The sequence below is a fragment of the Momordica charantia genome (genome assembly GCF_013281855.1).
Source record: "Momordica charantia cultivar OHB3-1 chromosome 5 unlocalized genomic scaffold, Mcharantia_2.0 BLBB01000005.1, whole genome shotgun sequence".
NCBI classification, from domain to species: domain Eukaryota; kingdom Viridiplantae; phylum Streptophyta; class Magnoliopsida; order Cucurbitales; family Cucurbitaceae; genus Momordica; species Momordica charantia.
In genome coordinates, this window is record NW_028275163.1 from 14,228,589 (window position 1) to 14,247,011 (window position 18,423).

The 18,423-nt window shown below is 40.3% G+C and overlaps 1 non-coding gene across 1 annotated transcript; it reads right to left on the minus strand.

Moving 5' to 3' along the window:
- Positions 1-5,310: 5,310 nt before the first annotated feature.
- On the minus strand, positions 5,311-5,417 carry LOC148211390 (small nucleolar RNA R71). The gene has a single exon (XR_015791165.1). It is a non-coding gene; the product is annotated as a small nucleolar RNA R71 (small nucleolar RNA).
- Between the last annotated feature and the right edge of the window lie 13,006 nt (positions 5,418-18,423).

The window sequence follows — 18,423 nt, forward strand, 5'->3', positions numbered from 1 at the left end:
AATAAATTCATCAACATGTGCTTTAGAATCTTCCTCAAATTTTGCATCATATTTCTCACAAGCATCATTTGAATCAACAACACCATTTCTTATCACCATGACTTCTTTATTGACACATTCTTTGCTCATGTGTCCAAACCCTTTGCACTTCCAACATGTAAGAGAATTAGTCTTCTCCCTTACCTCCTTTGGAACTTCATTGTTTTTGGCATTGGAGCTCTCGGCCTTCACTCTTTTGACAGCACCAAACTTCCCTTTTGGTTGCATGAATTCATTCCATTTGGAATGCTCCTCTTCTTTCCTCAGTTGATCTTCAATTTTGATAGCATGGTGATACATATCTTCCAAGTAAGGTGGTGGATTTCTATCAATATGATGAACAATTTCCAGATTCAAACCTCCAAGGAATCTAGACATGGTTTCTTCCTCTTCTTCTCGAATGTGTGCGTTTTCCATTAAAATCACCATCTCTTGATAATACTCATCAACACTTTTTGTTCCCTGCCTCAAAGCTTGCAGTTTAGTTTTCAAATCATTTTTATAATGTTTGGGAGCATACCTCATTCTCATGGCTTCTTTGAGTTTTTCCCAAGTTTCTATTTGATCCTCATCTTTCCTTCTTTTCTCGGATTTGAGATGTTGATACCAATCATTAGCATGATTAATGAATTCGGCAATGACAAGTCTCATCTTCTTATTTTCACTATATGTAGAGCAATGAAATACACGTTCTATCTTCCTTTCCCATCGCAAGTAAGCATCGGGGTCCGCCGTTCCACTAAATGGTGGAATTTTGAGTTTAGCTCCACCATCTCTCTTTTCATTTACTCTTTCCCATCTCCTCGGTTGCATAATGTTCGCAAAGTTATTCCTTCCTCTACTCCCAACTTGTTCTTTTTGTACATCGAAGTCAAACATACCTTCATCTTCCTGTAAGACTCGTTCTTCTCTTCGTTGTTGCACCCTTCTTTCCTGCCTATCTTCCATCATCATTTCCACCATACCTTGAATTGATTGAAGAATAGCCATAGTAGGATCTTGCGGTACTCCCTGTGACATTTTGTTAGAAAAATAAAATAACAAAATAAGGACCTTTCCACTCCTCTCACTAGGATTTCACTCAAGGACACTCGTGTTTATCACTCGAGGGTAGGCTTTTGGTACTACGTCAAAGATGTAAGGGTTGGCTTAAATTTTGGTGCAATCTTGCTTAAAGCTTGATATAACTAATTCAATGATCAACTCTCACAAACTAAGACTATAGAAACTCAATCTTAGGATAAACAACTTGATAATTTAAACAAAACACAACATAATGAAAAGAACTTTTCATGTGCCTCGGATCTTCGAATGCTTTTTTTTTGTGCTACTGTTTTCTTTCTTTTGCTACTGATTTTTGTTTCTTTTGCTTCTGTTTTTTTTTCTCTTTTGCTTCTATTTTTTTTTTTTGCTAATAATCCGAGAGCAAAAATACAAGAATTTGAAGGCAAGTTGTAGTATGTCTTGTTACACATTGTAAGAACTACTTTCGAAAAAAGAAAAAATGACAGAATATAAAATTAGACAAAGTAAAGATATTTCACCTCTAGAGCCGGCCAAAGGATGTCGACCAATGCTCTGATACCAAATGATAAGCGCCAAGGTTGCTCGTGTTTACAAAACTAGAGGTCCTTCTAGGATCCTTGCAAACATTCACAAAAACGACTAACTTACCGAATGATTCCAACCAAGAGTAAGGTTAGAAGATGAATCACTCTTAGATCGGACTTAGAATCTACGATGGTCACTCCTAGATCCTAAGACAACTCACTCCAGAATTAGCTTGATCGAGACTAATCCAATGAATCGGTTTAACATCAAACCTAAAGCAAGATTTCAAAGAAGCAACACCAAAAGTGTTAAGGAATAAAAGTTCTTGAATTTCAATATGTTTTAATCTTAAGTTATCCATAACAAGAGCATTACAAGCCTTTAAATAGGCCAAATGGTCGTTCAACATAAGAACACCAAAAGTTTTTCAAAATACTACTTAATGCAAATTGTAGAAAATAAGACATGCAAATTAAAACTTGATTGCACATCATTCTAGACACTTAAATGCGGATCAGAAAACGTAGTCATGCTTCAAATGGTCTTATCTATGTGCTGTAGGAGGCGCTTCACATTTGGATATGGTTTGACAACTTTTGACTTCACAAACTTCAAAGAGGTGCAATCTGCAAAGGCACCTGTTCACGAATCTGCACACTTTTTTTGTCCTCCGTGCCATCTCTCAAAATAGACAACTTTTCCCGTGCCATCTTTGCTCCATTCTCTTCTTGACTCATTGAAGTAACATTATGAATAAATTCGGGCTCAAAACTCTTTGTTGGTTCTTGTGCATTAACAAGCTTTTGAAGGTGCAGTGTGAAAGCCTCTTGAATCTTCCATGCCTTTCTTGTAATAATTGCTCCTTTGATATATGTAATTGGTCACAAATGGATTCGTATCACAAAGACTTCCACATAATCCTTTGGGTCCTTAGACCTGTCATAGGGCTTCATGGCGGGCGTCTTGAACTTTGGAGGAATGGGGGCCTCCAAAATGTCCAAGGTGAATGGCGATTCGTCCATCTCTCCGTTATCAAAAGGATTTTCTTTCCTTTCGCACTTCGCCCTAAACGTCTCGACCTGTTCGTCAAACTTGTTTTTCATCAAGTTGAATTCCTCCCTCGTTATGACGGCCTCCGGTGCCAACGGAGTGTACTTCGACTGGGCTTTGAAGTCAGAATTTGAGTATTTTTGGGAACACGATGGGGAGATCCCAGGGCTTCGTGAGGCTTTCCTCTTCTTGTCGACGAGGTGCTTCCTGAGATCATGATCTCTCAGGCTATAGTCAACTCTCAAACTATCAGCGATGGGCTCGTGATCGTCGTGATGAAGGGGTGGATGTTGGTCTTCCCCTCCTGATTACGCTTGTTTACATGCGTAAAAAGAAGGTTTTAGATGCTGTTTTTACTATGTTTCAGCTTTGTTTCGGATTTTTCTCGATCGTTTGAGTTCCAATTCATGCAAAATTCATATACTATGGTTTGTGGATGGCTTATATTGTATTTATGACATTTTAGGACCATTTGGGAGTGCAAATTAATCAAAAGAAGCAAAAAGACGAAAAAGTTACATGAGAGGCGCCAGGCGCCTGGGGTGCCTGCAGAAAAACAGTTTTTCTTCCAACTTTGCCCTTAATGAAACGCGTCTTCCAATGCGTTTTGGTGGTTCCAACCGATGCATACGTGTAGAAGAAGTGTTCCACTATCAGTTTGAGCACGATTTGGTCAGTCAAAAGAGTTGGAAATGGGTGATTCACCATCGTTTTAGGACCTACCTAACCAATTCTGCACAGCTATAAATTCCAGCAACTTCTCCACCAAATTCATCAAGCCTTGCTTCCTTCTCTTGATCATTTTTAGTGTTTCTTTGTTGCTTTCTAAGTACTTTTGAGTTGCTTTCATTAGTTGCTTTTGGTTTTTAAATCCCGAGTACTTTACATTCTTTTATTGAGCTTTGTTTCGTTTCCATTTGTACTTAGTTATTTTCTACTTATTCAAATATATAAAAATCTAGCACTTTGCTTATTCTCTCTTTGCCTTTACTTTATTTTTAGTTAAGAGAGTTGTGTTTTTGGAGGAAAGAGCACGTGACACTCCCCCTTGCTTGAAAGAGAAGGGCGAAGCTCTCAATCCCGATAAAAACTCTCCGTTAGTTAACTTTTGTTTTTCACACATGCATTCCACATTCAACCATTTTACTTGCTGTATTTTCTTCAATATGTCTTTCTAAATTCCCGTCTCTAGCCCGGTTATGGATAGTTAGCCTTTTATGTCTAAAAAGGGTTGCTAAGAAGTAGTGTTTTTCCTTTCCATTCATTGCTCAACATGTTTTCCCAAAAAGTTAGGATTTAGAGAAGGCCACTGTAAGTCTTAACAAGTCAATACCGAAAAGGTTGCTTATTTGCATTGTTGAGTGGTTAAACCGAGGAGAGGAGCGCCTTAGACATAAGGGTTCCGCTCAAGTAGCCTAGACATAGGACCTTAACCCGAGGTTGCGACTATTTCCATCCTAAAACTAAGATATATCTCATAATAGACATATTAGGGAATGTCTTAGGACTTTGAACTTGCTTAGACATAAGTAAAGTGAGAAGCGTAGTCGTTAGTTTCTAAAGTAAAATGCATATTATCCTTAGCATGTCCTTGATTCTTTGTTGGCTAACTTGAAGTAAATCGGGCTAGGTCTTATCATTCTAAGTCCAAATCCCAAATCCAAACCATTATTTGTGACCACTTCCCATTTTACAAGAATCACTCATTCCAACATTCACTATTCTTTAAAACTTTAGAGTTTGGAAATTGTTTAGAAGTCCTTGAGGATCGATACTTGGATACTCCATCCATTTTATATTACTCTGACAGGTGTGCGCTTGCATCTATATAATTGTTACCACGCTTAGCGCGTGCGTTCAGCATAAACGCCCAGTCAAGTTTTTGGCGCCGTTGCCGGGGACTTTAGTTTTAAAATTATTTTCAAATTCTTTTAGTTTTTATTTTTGTGAATTGTTGTTGGGTGTAATTTCCATCCACCGTTTTTGTTCTATATTTTTGGTCGTTTATCTCACAAGGGTAAGTTAAAGTGCATGAGCACAAGATCTTTTCTTCTACCCCTTGACCCTGAGATTGAGCGGACCCTTCGAAAAACTCGAAAGGAGCAAAGACTTCGAAAACAACTAGAAAAGCAAAAAGAGAGAGAAGGTGAAATCAGTCCTGAAAGTGAGGTAGAGAGTACGAGCACATCAATGGCAGATATTCCACCTCGTGATCCGGTTGATCCACCTGCTGTTAACGGTAATATGAGGGATCATGCGAGAAATGATGAATTCAACCATATCCAGATGGCGGACAACAGAGACGTGGCAATGCGAGAATATGCCGCCACGGCTTTTCAGAACTTTGATTCAGGGATAGTCAACCCTATTCCAGCCCACGCAAACTTTGAGCTTAAACCAATGATGTTCCAAATGTTGCAGACAATTGGACATTTTGGAGGGTAGGAACATGAGGATCCACATGATCATCTGAAATCATTCATTCAAATTGCAAATGCATTTCGATTACCTGGTATAACAGACGATGCTCTGAGACTAACACTTTTTCCATTTTCTTTGAAGGACCAAGCTAGAGCATGGCTCAATGCATTTCCACCGGGATCCATCACCACATGGGGGTCGTTAGTGGAGAAGTTCTTAACAAAATTCTTCCCACCTACTCGCCACGCTGATATCAGAGAGGAGATCATCTCCTTTAGACAGTATGATCGTGAACCTGTTCACGAGGCGTGGGAGAGATTTAAAGAACTAATCAGGAAATGTCCGAACCATGGCTTGCCGGCATGCATCCAGATAGAACATTTCTTTAGAGGTTTAGATCATCCTACTAAGATGATGCTAAACAATGCTGCCAACGGAGCCTTTACAAAGAAGACATTCAACGAGATAGTTGACATCCTAAATGACTTAGCTTCACATAACGAACTATGGTGTTCGCAAAGATCTAGGGCAGCACCAAAGAAGCAAGATCCAGCTGGAGTTTTGGCTCTGGACATTGCGACCTCGATGCAAAAAGAGATGGTTACAATGAACCAGAGGCTAAAAGAGATGGCATTGGGAATAAAAAATCCATTAGCCACGCCGATACAACCTGTGCAGTCGGATTATTGCACTCCTGCCCCTGTTTGCCAAGTCAACGATCTCATTTGTTCATTTTGCAGTGAAAACCATATTTATGATAATTGTCCACATAACCCTGCTTCTATTTTTTATGTAGGACATGGGAACAATAGGAACTTTAACCCATATTCGAACACCTACAACCCAGGTTGGAGGCACCACCCTAATTTCTCATGGGGAGGTCAAGGAGGTTCGAGCGGTTTTAATCAAGGGTAGAGCCAACAGAACAAGCAGCCCTATGTTCCACCTACACAGCAATACATCCCACCACCGCAACAGCAGTACAATCAGAGAACACAGACTCCACCAGTTCAAAATAACAACTCAAATCTTGAGAATATGATGAAGAAGTACATGGCCCGAACCGACGCAGTGATACAATCCCAAGCGGCATCAATGAGGAATTTCGAGACCCAATTGGGACAGCTCGCCAATGAATTGAAGAATAGACCACAAGGTTCTTTTCCAGGCCATACTGAATTACCAAAACGAGAAGGGAAAGAACAGTGCAAAGCTGTCACCCTCAGGAGTGGACTGGCATATGATGGACCAACAATGCCAACAACAGATGTACAGGTTCCGTCCACTGAACCAATTGTAAAGATACCAGAAAATCCAACAACACCAGAAAAAGAGAATATTAGAAAAGGTAATGAGGACACCCCGAGTGTTCCTCCACAGGTACAGCCTTCTTTTACCCCTACTCCCCCGTTTCCACAAAGATTAGTTAAGAAAAATAATGATTCCCAGTTTAGAAAATTTTTAGATATTTTAAAACAACTGCATATAAATATACCATTAGTAGATGCTCTAGAACAGATGCCAAATTATGCTAAGTTTTTGAAAGATATAGTTTCTAGGAAGAAAAAAATAGGAGAGCATGAACTGGTAGCCATGACAAAATGTAGTAGTGAAGCTGTAAGCAGCCCGCTACCCATGAAATGTAATGATCCTGGCAGTTTTACCATTCCATGTTCCATAGGAGGAAAAAACTTAGGTAGGGCATTATGTGATCTAGGCGCTAGCATTAATCTTATGCCATTATCAGTTTTCAAATCTTTAGGCATAGGAGAAGCTAGACCTAGTACGGTTACCCTCCAACTAGCAGATAGATCTATCATAAGACCTGAGGGAAAGATAGAAGATGTTTTAGTCCAGGTGGACAAATTCATTTTCCCTGCGGACTTTATCATTCTAGATTGCGAGGCAGACTTAGACGTTCCCATTATTTTGGGAAGACCATTTCTAGCCACTGGGGATACAGTTTTTAATGTGAGGAAGGGAGAAATTACAATGAGGGTAAATAATGAAGAAGTTAAATTTAACGTTCTAGACGCCATGAAATTACCAGGAGACTTTGAAGAGTGCTCTGCTATAAATAGCTTGAATCCTATTATGTTTGATGAGTTTTATGACTCGTTAGTTACAGAGATTGAAGAAGAGCTTGATAAGATAGCAGAAGGACCAGAAGATGTGGCTAATCCTATTGAAAAAATACAAAAAGAAGAATGCAAGTCGTTACTTCCGTCCATAGTGGAACCACCCACGTTGGAGCAGAAGTGATATGAACCAAGGAGCTACCGTTGTTATGCCTCATGGACCGATTACAAGATCGAGAGCTAGGAAACTTCAACAAGCTTTGCTACTTCGTGTCCAAGCGTTCCTGAACTCGACAAGAGAAATAAAGGAAGATGTGCAAGAAGTTAGAACTATGCACTTCAATTTGGTGCAAGTTATGCATTTTTAAGTGTTTTTATGGCAAGTTAAAGTCCACTTGGTCAAGGTCAAAGTCAACTCCATCAAGACAAGTCAAAGTCAACTCATTCAATTCAAAAACCAAGTCAAACACTCACATCCCTCATTATGGACGGGATTGCAATTATTTTGGTTGGCTTTCCATGTTCTTAACCTTTTCATTTGCTTGTCTTTTCATTTCTCGTAAGTTATGTCTTTTCATTTACAAGTCTTTTCATTTCTTGTAAGTTACAAGTCTTTTCATTTGCTTAAGACTTTTCATATGACTTGTTAGGATGGCTATATATAGCCTTGAGATGTCTTGTTGTAACACAATTTGAAGTTGAATGAAAAGTGAGTTTTCTCATTAGCTTGGTTGAGAGATTTATCTCCCATTTCTTGTGCAATTTCTTGTGTCTTTAGAATTTGCATCTTAGGATCATTCAAGCGGTGTTGATCATACCTCTTGTGGAGTGATTCGAATCACGAGTTTAGAAACAAGTTTTCTCTACTCTTGATATTGATCATCAAGGTAATCCGTTCTAAAACTTTTCCTTGGGTTGATTCCATACTTGTTTTCGGGGTTTTTGGGATTGAGTTCTTTGGGTCTTGTTTGTTAGCAAGGTTCTTAGATCCAACTCTCAAGGGTTTCTTAACAAGAAGCCATTGCCGTCGCATTTGAAATATGCGTATCTAGGGGATAACGACACTTTACCAGTTATTATAGCTTCCAATTTATCACCTACTAATGAATATTCTTTATTGCAGATTTTGGAGAAGCACAAAAAGGCCATTGGATGGACGATAGCAGATATCCGAGGGATAAGCCCGGCCTTTTGCATGCACAAAATTCTATTGGAAGAAGATGCTAAGAACTCTATTGAGAGTCAAAGGCGGTTGAACCCGAAGATGAAAGAGGTTGTAAGGAAAGAAATTCTCAAATGGCTTGACGCCGGTGTTATATACCCAATATCCGACAGCAGCTGGGTAAGCCCAGTACAGTGTGTACCAAAGAAAGGGGGTATAACCGTGGTGGCCAACAAGGAGAATGAGCTCATCTCAACCCGAACTGTGAGCGGGTGGAGAGTTTGCATTGATTATCGCAAACTCAACAAGGTAACAAAGAAAGACCATTTTCCTCTCCCGTTTATTGACCAGATGCTCGACCGTCTGTCAGGTAAGGAGTTCTATTGTTTTCTAGATGGATATTCGGGTTATAATCAAATTACTATTGCTCCAGAAGACCAGGAGAAGACAACATTTACGTGTCCGTATGGTACGTTCGCTTTTAGGCGAATGCCCTTTGGACTATGCAATGCACCCGCGACTTTTCAGAGGTGTATGATGGCCATCTTCTCTGACATGGTAGAAAATATTCTAGAAGTTTTTATGGATGACTTTTCTGTTTTTGGAAATTCTTTTGACGCATGTTTAGTTAATTTAGAGAGAGTATTGGAGAGATGTGAACAAACAAACCTAGTCCTAAATTGGGAGAAGTGTCATTTCATGGTACAAGAGGGTATTGTTTTGGGTCACAAAATTTCCAAGCAAGGAATAGAGGTAGACCACGCTAAGATAGACATCATTTCAAAGCTACCTCCTCCTACAAATGTCAAAGGGATTAAAAGTTTTTTAGGGCATGGGGGATTTTACCGCCGCTTTATAAAAGACTTTGCTAAAATTTCTAAACCCTTGTGTCAATTGTTAGAACATGATAGACCATTTGTTTTTGATGATGACTGTTTAAAATCATTTGAAATGTTGAAAGTTGCTCTAAGTTCAGCTCCTATAATTATCGAACCTAATTGGGATTTACCTTTTGAGCTCATGTGTGATGCCAGTGATTATGCAATAGGAGCTATGTTAGGACAACGTAAAAACAAGATCTTGCATCCTGTGTATTATGCTAGTAAGACTCTGACCGGTGCACAACTCAATTACACTACTACTGAAAAGGAACTGTTAGCAGTTGTGTTCGCCTTTGATAAGTTTAGGTCTTACTTGATAGGCACAAAAGTCATTGTTTTTACCGACCATTCTGCTTTAAAATATTTATTTGCTAAAAAAGATGCTAAACCACGTTTGATACGGTGGATTTTGTTACTTCAAGAGTTTGATATTGAAGTTAGGGACAGGAAGGGTACTGAAAACCAAGTTGCTGATCACCTGTCTAGATTGGAATCCCCGCTCTGTGATGATGGAACTGTTATACGTGAACAGTTTATTGACGAGCAACTCTTGCGAGTTGATTCAGTTCCGTGGTATGCCGATATAGCAAATTATTTGGTAAGTCGAATAGTTCCTTATGAGTTCAACAAGCAACAGGTAAAGAAATTTTTAAATGAAGTTCGATGTTATCGTTGGGATGAGCCTTTTTTATATAAGCTAGGACCTGACAATATCTTACGCAGGTGTGTCGCAGAAGAAGAGCACGAGGCGATATTAGACGCTTGTCATATGTCTCCATATGGAGGACATTTTGCAGGACACAAAACCGCAGCCAAAGTTTTGCAAAGTGGGTTCTTTTGGCCCACTCTGTTCAAAGATGCACATAAGTTTGCCCAGGTTTGTGACAAATGCCAACGGATAGGTAATATATCTAAACGCCACGAAATGCCTCAAACCCCGATCCTGGAGATTGAAATATTTGATGTGTGGGGTATAGATTTTATGGGTCCATTTCCATCTTCTAATGGTAAGCTTTATATATTGTTAGCAGTAGATTATGTTTCGAAATGGATAGAAGCCATTGCAACTGCTACCAATGATTCCAAAGTTGTCATTCGTTTTCTGCAAAAGCACATTTTTACGCGTTATGGAACCCCGCGTTGTCTGATAAGCGATGGGGGGGCTCATTTTGTGAATAGGTCTATGCAAAAGTTGCTGACTAAATACAATGTGCGTCATAGGGTTGCAACAGCATATCATCCTCAGTCGAATGGGTTAGCCGAAATATCTAATAGGGAGATAAAAAACATTTTAGAAAAAACTGTAAATCTTAACCGTAGGGATTGGTCTTTTAAGCTTGATGATTCACTTTGGGCATATAGGACAGCATTTAAGACTCCCCTCGGCATGTCCCCCTATAGGCTAGTTTTTGGAAAAGCATGTCATTTGCCTCTTGAGCTAGAATATAAAGCATTTTGGGCTACTAAGAAATTAAATTTTGATTTGTTGGCTGCAGGTGAAGCGAGGAAGTTACAATTGTTGGAATTAGAAGAACACAGGCACTTTTCTTATGAGAATGCTAAGTTGTTTAAGGAAAAAACTAAACAGTGGCATGATAGGCGTCTTCGGCCGAACAATCTTCAAGAAGGTGATCTGGTTCTGTTATTCAACTCTAGGTTGAAACTTTTCCCTGGAAAACTTAAGTCTAGATGGTCTGGTCCCTTTCAAATTTTTAAAGTCTACCCATATGGGGCAGCGGATCTAGTTGATTCTAAGGGAAATGTTTTTAAAGTAAATGGGCAGAGACTTAAGCCGTATTTTGGAGAACCAGTGGATAGAGGAAAAACCTCTATTCAACTTTCAGGTCAATAAATTTTTGCGAAAAATGTTTTTTCCTTCTTATTCGTTTTTTAAAGAACAAAAGTAAAGGAAGGAAGTCTTTGTATCTTGTATTTTCTTTTTGTTTAATTATAAAGTTTTTCTTATTAAGAGAATGTTTGTGAAAACGTTGAAAAAAAAAAGAAAAAAAGAAAACGTTGAAAAAAAAAAGAATTATGCAGGCGCCTGGCGCCTGCCCTGTTTTTCCAGCATTTCGAAAACTCTCAGGTTCGAGAAGTCGTGCAACATATCTACAACTTAAGGGCTTCATTGGATTTTGCGGTTTTACCTTCATGGCCTCCAGCGCTAGCTGCTATCCTTGGTCATCCATCTCCCAGTGCTGACACTGATCCTAGTCCACAACCTCCGACTTCATGAAGGGGAGGTTCCTTCTTTGCTATTTTTTGTGTTTTCTTCTTTTGGTTAATGACGTAGTTTGCATATTCTAGCATTACTACGCATGTTTTTTTTGTATTGATTATGTTTCGAGCTCAGTTGAAGCATGAATAAATTAGTATCGTTTATCTTCTGATCACTTAAAGTATGCCTTCACTTAACCTTAGTTTAGCTTTTCACATGCCTATTTTGAAGCATCTGTGCTGTGCATGTGATTTCATGTCGATGATGATTATAAGAGATTGTTGAGTTTTCTGTTCTATGCCTGACTAAGCTTGGAGCTATTTCCTTTGTTTATGTGATAAACTCATTTTCTTTTATGTCTTTTTGATCTTTACAAACTTTAAGCTTTTTCTTTGCCCCTATATAGGAAGTCCTTGTCCTTTTTACTGTTAAGCCTTTTTCATCCAATGCAAAAGTCTTTTCCCAGTGAGGACACTGTCTCTCTTAAGTTTGGGGGGGACAGTCGTTGTGTGAGTCGTTGTTTCAGAAAGATAAAGTGTTATTTATATTTGAAAAATCATGCTATTTTCTTTTGAAAAAGAGTCAGTTGGAAAAACAAATGCTATTACAAAAAGAAAGTGTTGAAAAGCACTTAGCTTAAAAACCGAGAAAGAAAAAGAAGAAAAAAAAAAGAAAAGAAAAAAAAGACAAAAGTTGCAAAAGAGTAAAAAAGAGTCTTTGTCAAAGAAAATAAGAGTGGGGAAAAGACTTGTGTTAGAAAGAAAAAACAATGAGAGTTAAAGAAAATGTATTTATGATTTCTGAGTCCTACTGTAGACACCCATTTAGTTTTAGGTTGGGTGTTGACTTTGAAAATAGCAGTAAGGATGGTGATAAGTGACTTCGTGTTTCTCATTGTCGTCGTTTTATGACCTAGCTGTTAGTTTCAAAGTCTTTCTACGAGTAGCTGTGGTTGAAACCGATGTTAGTGTGTGGAAACCTCAGGGGCTAGTAGCCGGTCTTTCAGATGTAAAAGTCTTAGTGTAAGGAGGGAGTGTGCAGATTCCTTAGGGGTATTTGAAAACGTTTTCTGTTTTTGAAAGAGAAAAAAGATTTTGAAAGAAAAAGTTTTTATCATTTCAAACTTGGTTTATAGTGACTAAGTTTACAAAGGCAATAGAATGGTAGGCTTTGACATCTTTTCCTTGAGACAATTTATGATTGAACATCTCGGTTGCTTTTGCTTTTCCTTGTCCATGTGTTAGAAAGCTGATTAAAGTTGCTAAGTTTTGCTTGAGGACAAGCAAAAAGTTAAGTTTGGGGGTGTGATTACGCTTGTTTACATGCGTAAAAAGAAGGTTTTAGATGCTGTTTTTACAATGTTTCAGCTTTGTTTCGGATTTTTCTCGATCGTTTGAGTTCCAATTCATGCAAAATTCATATATTATGGTTTGTGGATGGCTTATATTGTATTTATGACATTTTAGGACCATTTGAGAGTGCAAATTAATCAAAAGAAGCAAAAAGACGAAAAAGTATCATGGGAGGCGCCAGGCGCCTGGGGTGCCTGCAGAAAAACAGTTTTTCTTCCAACTTTGCCCTTAATGAAACGCGTCTTCCAATGCGTTTTGGTGGTTCCAACCGATGCATACGTGTAGAAGAAGTGTTCCACTATCAGTTTGAGCACGATTTGGTCAGTCAAAAGAGTTGGAAATGGGTGATTCACCATCGTTTTAGGACCTACCTAACCAATTCTGCACAGCTATAAATTCCAGCAACTTCTCCACCAAATTCATCAAGCCTTGCTTCCTTCTCTTGATCATTTTTAGTGTTTCTTTGTTGCTTCCTAAGTACTTTTGAGTTGCTTTCATTAGTTACTTTTGGTTTTTAAATCCCGAGCACTTTACATTCTTTTATTGAGCTTGTTTTGTTTCCATTTGTACTTAGTCATTTTTCTACTTATTCAAATATATAAAAATCTAGCACTTTGCTTATTCTCTCTTTGCCTTTACTTTATTTTCAGTTAAGAGAGTTGTGTTTTTGGAGGAAAGAGCACGTGACACTCTCCCTTGCTTGAAAGAGAAGGGCGAAGCTCTCAATCCCGATAAAAACTCTCCATTAGTTAACTTTTGTTTTTCACACATGCATTCCACATTCAACCATTTTACTTGCTGTATTTTCTTCAATATGTCTTTCTAAATTCCCGTCTCTAGCCTGGTTATGGATAGTTAGCCTTTTATGTCTAAAAAGGGTTGCTAAGAAGTAGTGTTTTTTGCTTTCCATTCATTGCTCAACATGTTTTCCCAAAAAGTTAGGATTTAGAGAAGGCCACTGTAAGTCTTAACAAGTCAATACTGAAAAGGTTGCTTATTTGCATTGTTGAGTGGTTAAACCGAGGAGAGGAGCGCCTTAGACATAAGGGTTCCGCTTAAGTAGCCTAGACATAGGACCTTAACCCGAGGTTGCGACTATTTCCATCCTAAAACTAAGATATCTCTCATAATAGACATATTAGGGAATGTCTTAGAACTTTGAACTTGCTTAGACATAAGTCAAGTGAGAAGCGTAGTCGTTGGTTTCTAAAGTAAAATGCATATTGTCCTTAGCATGTCCTTGATTCTTTGATGGCTAACTTGAAGTAATTCGGGCTAGGTTTTATTATTATAAGTCCAAATCCCAAATCCAAAACCATTATTTGTGACCACTTCCCATTTTACAAGAATCACTCATTTCAACATTCACTATTCTTTAAAACTTCAGAGTTTGGAAATTATTTAGAAGTCCTTGAGGATCGATACTTGGATACTCCATCCATTTTATATTACTCTGACAGGTGTGCGCTTGCATCTATATAATTGTTACCACGCTTAGTGCGTGCGTTCAGCATAAACACCGTTAGTTGGATTCGCGGGAGAATTCGTCACCCTAAAGGGTTGCATTGATCTTTCCATCACTATCAGCCAAGGTAACACCCAAGTCACTCAGATGACCGAGTTCGTGGTGATAGATGGCAGGTTAGCCTACAATGCCATTTTCGGACGACCTATTATCCACTCACTTCGGGCCATCCCGTCGACTGTGCACCAAGTTATGAAGTATTCTACGATCAACGGAGTCGACATGATCCGAGGAGAGCAAAAAACGTCCCAAGAGTGCTATACACCTGCACTTAAAGGGTCGGCAGTTAGCGCTTTGGAAGAGCAATCAAATCTTCTAAGTTCAGCAACTCAGACTTCCGAAAACGAGCTGCCTAAAACCAACCAACGGGAGGTGGCGGCACTAACTGAAGAGTTTGAGCTTGTCCCTTTGCTTAGCCCAGAAAAACAAGTAAGCATAGGCACCAAGCTGGGGGCCGCGGACAGGGAAGAACTCATCTCCTTCCTCAGGGAGAACTCGGACGTGTTTGCATGGTCTCATGAGGACATGCCAGGTATAGACTCAAAGATCATGGTTCATCACCTCAACATCGACCCATCATTCCGACCTGTTAAGCAAAAAAAAAGACCTGTAAATAGGGAAATGCGTGATGTAATTGTTGAGGAAGTAAACAAACTTTTAAAAGCTGAATATATAAAGGAAATTCTGTATCCTGAGTGGCTCTCTAATGTTGTCCTGGTTAAAAAGTCTAACGGAAAGTGGAGAATGTGTGTAGACTTCACCAATCTTAACAAAGCATGCCCAAAAGATTGTTTCCCACTGTCGAGGATCGACCAGCTCGTGGACGCCACGACCAGAAATGAGCTGCTCACCTTCATGGATGCCTACTTTAGATACAACCAGATAAAAATGCATGAGCCAGATCAAGTCCACACCTCTTTCATAAACGATCAAGGCCTATACTGTTATAAGGTCATGCCCTTCGGGCTAAAGAACGTAGGGGCGACTTATCAAAGGATGGTGAATAAAATGTTTGCCAACCAGATCGGATGTAATATGAAAGTGTATGTGGACGACATGCTTGTTAAAAGCAGGCAGTCTAGGTCGCACCTGGCCGACCTGACTGAAACCTTCAAAGTACTTCGGAAGTACCAAATGAAGTTAAATCCTGCCAAGTGGTGCCTTTGGAGTCTCATCTGGTAAATTCCTAATGTTTGTGGTTAATAATCGTGGCATTGAGGCTAACCCAGAAAAGATAAAGGCCATTCTCGAGATGCAAGCACCGAGGACGCTTAAGTAGCTATAGTGCCTTAATGGGAAAATTGTCGCCCTCAACCGGTTCGTCTCCAGGTCTACCGACAAGTGTATCCCTTTCTTCAAAGTGTTAAGAACGAAGGGGTCATTCGAATGGACAGATGAGTGTGAGGCACCTTTTGAAAAATTCAAAAGTTACCTATGCTCGGCACTGTTGCTCGCAAAGCCCATGTCAGGGGATAAACTACATTTATACTTGGTCGTGTCAGACAACACTGCCAGCTCAGCCCTGATCAAACAAGATGGAGTACGGCAGAGTCCTGTCTATTACACGAGTAAGACCATGACCGAGGCCGAGACAAGGTATCCCCAAATGGAGAAATTTGCCCTCGCCTTAGTCACTGCGGCACAGAGACTAAGGCTGTACTTTCAAGCCCATACCGTGACCGTGCTCACAAACTTGCCCCTGAAGCAGGTTTTTCATAAGCCAGAGATGTCCGGACGATTAATGAAATGGGTTGTGGAGCTAAGTGAGTACGACGTCGAGTTCGAGCCTCAAACGGCTGTAAAGGGACAGGTCATTGCGGACTTCATAGCCGAACTCACTCCTCCACCAACTCAAACCGCCTCGTCCGAACAGCCGTGGATGGGTCTTCGAATGAGAAAAGGTGTGGCGCAGGTGTGCTTCTCCTCGCCCCGGATGGCATGCGTTTTGAATATGTTCTGCGCTTCAACTTTCGTAGCTCAAAAAATGAGGGCAAGTATGAAGCCCTGTTGGCCGGACTGCGCATGGCAAAAGGCCTGGGGGCCACCCACCTTCTGATTTTCAGTGATTTGCAACTGATAGTGAATCAGATTAAGGAAAGTATCAAACAAATGATTCTCGGATGGAGAAGTATTTGGGAAAGGTCAGATCGAACCTTGCTTACTTCCAGGCCTACGAAATCAGACAAATCCCGAGGTCACAAAATTCCAACGCTGAGCCTTAGCCAAATTAGAGTCTGCTTACGAGACCGACTTAGCTAGGTTGGTCCTAGTGGAAATATTGGACAATCCTTCTATTTTGGAGCCAGACATGATGGAAGTCGACTCCCGCCTTCCGTCATAAATGGATCCGATCAAGGACGTCCTAGAGGGTAAAGTCTCGACAGACCCAAGGGAAGCCAAAAAATTGACAAGAAAATCAGCTCGATACTTGTTCCGAGATGGAATACTGTACCGGCTCGGCTTTTCCTTAGCTCTCTTTAAATGTATTTCCAAAGATGATGGAAAATATGTTCTTAGGGAGGTTCACGAAGGTGTCTGCGGTAACCACTCAAGGGCCAGGTCTTTATCAGCAAAGGTCATTCGTCAAGGTTACTACTGGCCCACGATAGACCGAGATGCAAAGGAGTATGTGAAAGCATGTGACAATTGCCAGCGCTTTGTAAATCTCGTCCACCAACCTCTTGAGCTGCTGACTTCGATCTCAGCACCGTGGCCCTTTGCGCAAGGGAGGTTAACCTTATCGGACCTTTCCCATTGGGCAAGGGGCAGACCAAGTATGCAGTTGTTGGTGTAGATTACTTCACCAAATGGGTCGAGGCCGAATCACTATCGACAATCACAGAGGCTAGAGTCACAACCTTTATTTGGACAAACGTAGTCTGCTGTTTCGGTATACCCAATGCTATTGTGACTGACAATGGTAAGCAGTTTGATAACGCCAAGTTCAAAGACTTCTGTCGCAAACTAAAAATTAGTCACCTCTACTCGTCTCCAGCTCACCCTAAGGATAATGGGCAAGTGGAGGCTGTCAACAAGATCATTAAGCGTCGCCTTAAGCTACGACTTGACGCCAGGAAAGGACGGTGGGCCGAAGAGCTACTTGAAGTACTCTGGTCCTACCGAACTACGCCTCAGGAGTCCACTAGCGAAACTCCCGGCCTTCAGGTCTGAGGCCATAGTGCTTGTAGAAATTGAGATGCCAACAGAAAGAGTAGACTACTACGAGCAAGCTAAGAACGAGGAGGAGCTACTTCTCAACCTCGACCTCATCGATGAAAAAAGGGGAAGCAGCCCAGCTACGTTTGGCCGAATACCAAAATCGAATGTCAAGGCACTACAACTCGAGAGTCCGGGCTCGGAGTTTCCAAGTCGGACACCTAGTCCTTCGTAAGGTGCAGAGGCATGTTAAGGCGTTAGAACCAAGTTGGGATGGGCCATTCGAAGTCAAGGGCATAGTCCGACCTGGGACGTATATGCTTGCCAATCTCGAAGGAAAGTTACTTTTGCATCCGTGGAATGCAGAGCATTTGAAGAGATATTACCCTTGAAATGTTAAAATGGTCCAAAAACGAGTTGGACTTGTAAAAATTTTCAAGGACTCCATGTTATTTAATTTCATGTCTCCTAAGGGTGCGAGTTCGATGTGAAATTAAATGGGGGCCAGAGGTGGATTGATTAAAACTTAGGAAAAATTCGAGCCTCTAGAACTTACGAGTTCGAGGTCAGATGTGGATTAAGACAAAAATTCAAAACCTTTAGAACTTACGGGTTCGAGATAAGATGTGAATTTAGACTTAAAGAATACAAAGCCTTGAAAGATTCATAGATACGAAGTACGAGGTAAAATAAGGTAGGCAAATTCGGAAGCTAAAGTGACAGATTCAAAAGGCAGTCTAGAAAGACGATATTGTATTAATAAGATGAAGTTTCGGCCGAGGTGTATAGACCTCGCGACCAAGTACGAAAATGAAAAAGTTAAAAATAACACAAGAAAGCTGAGAAAGATAGGGGAGCCTCAGCTACTTCCGAGGTGTAACCCTAACTCGACTTGGGACCCGAGGATGTCAACTTCCTGAGGGTCTACCATCCCAACCTCTTGGGACGAGTTCCTACCGGCAATAGGAAGGAGAGCCCCATCAACTTCCT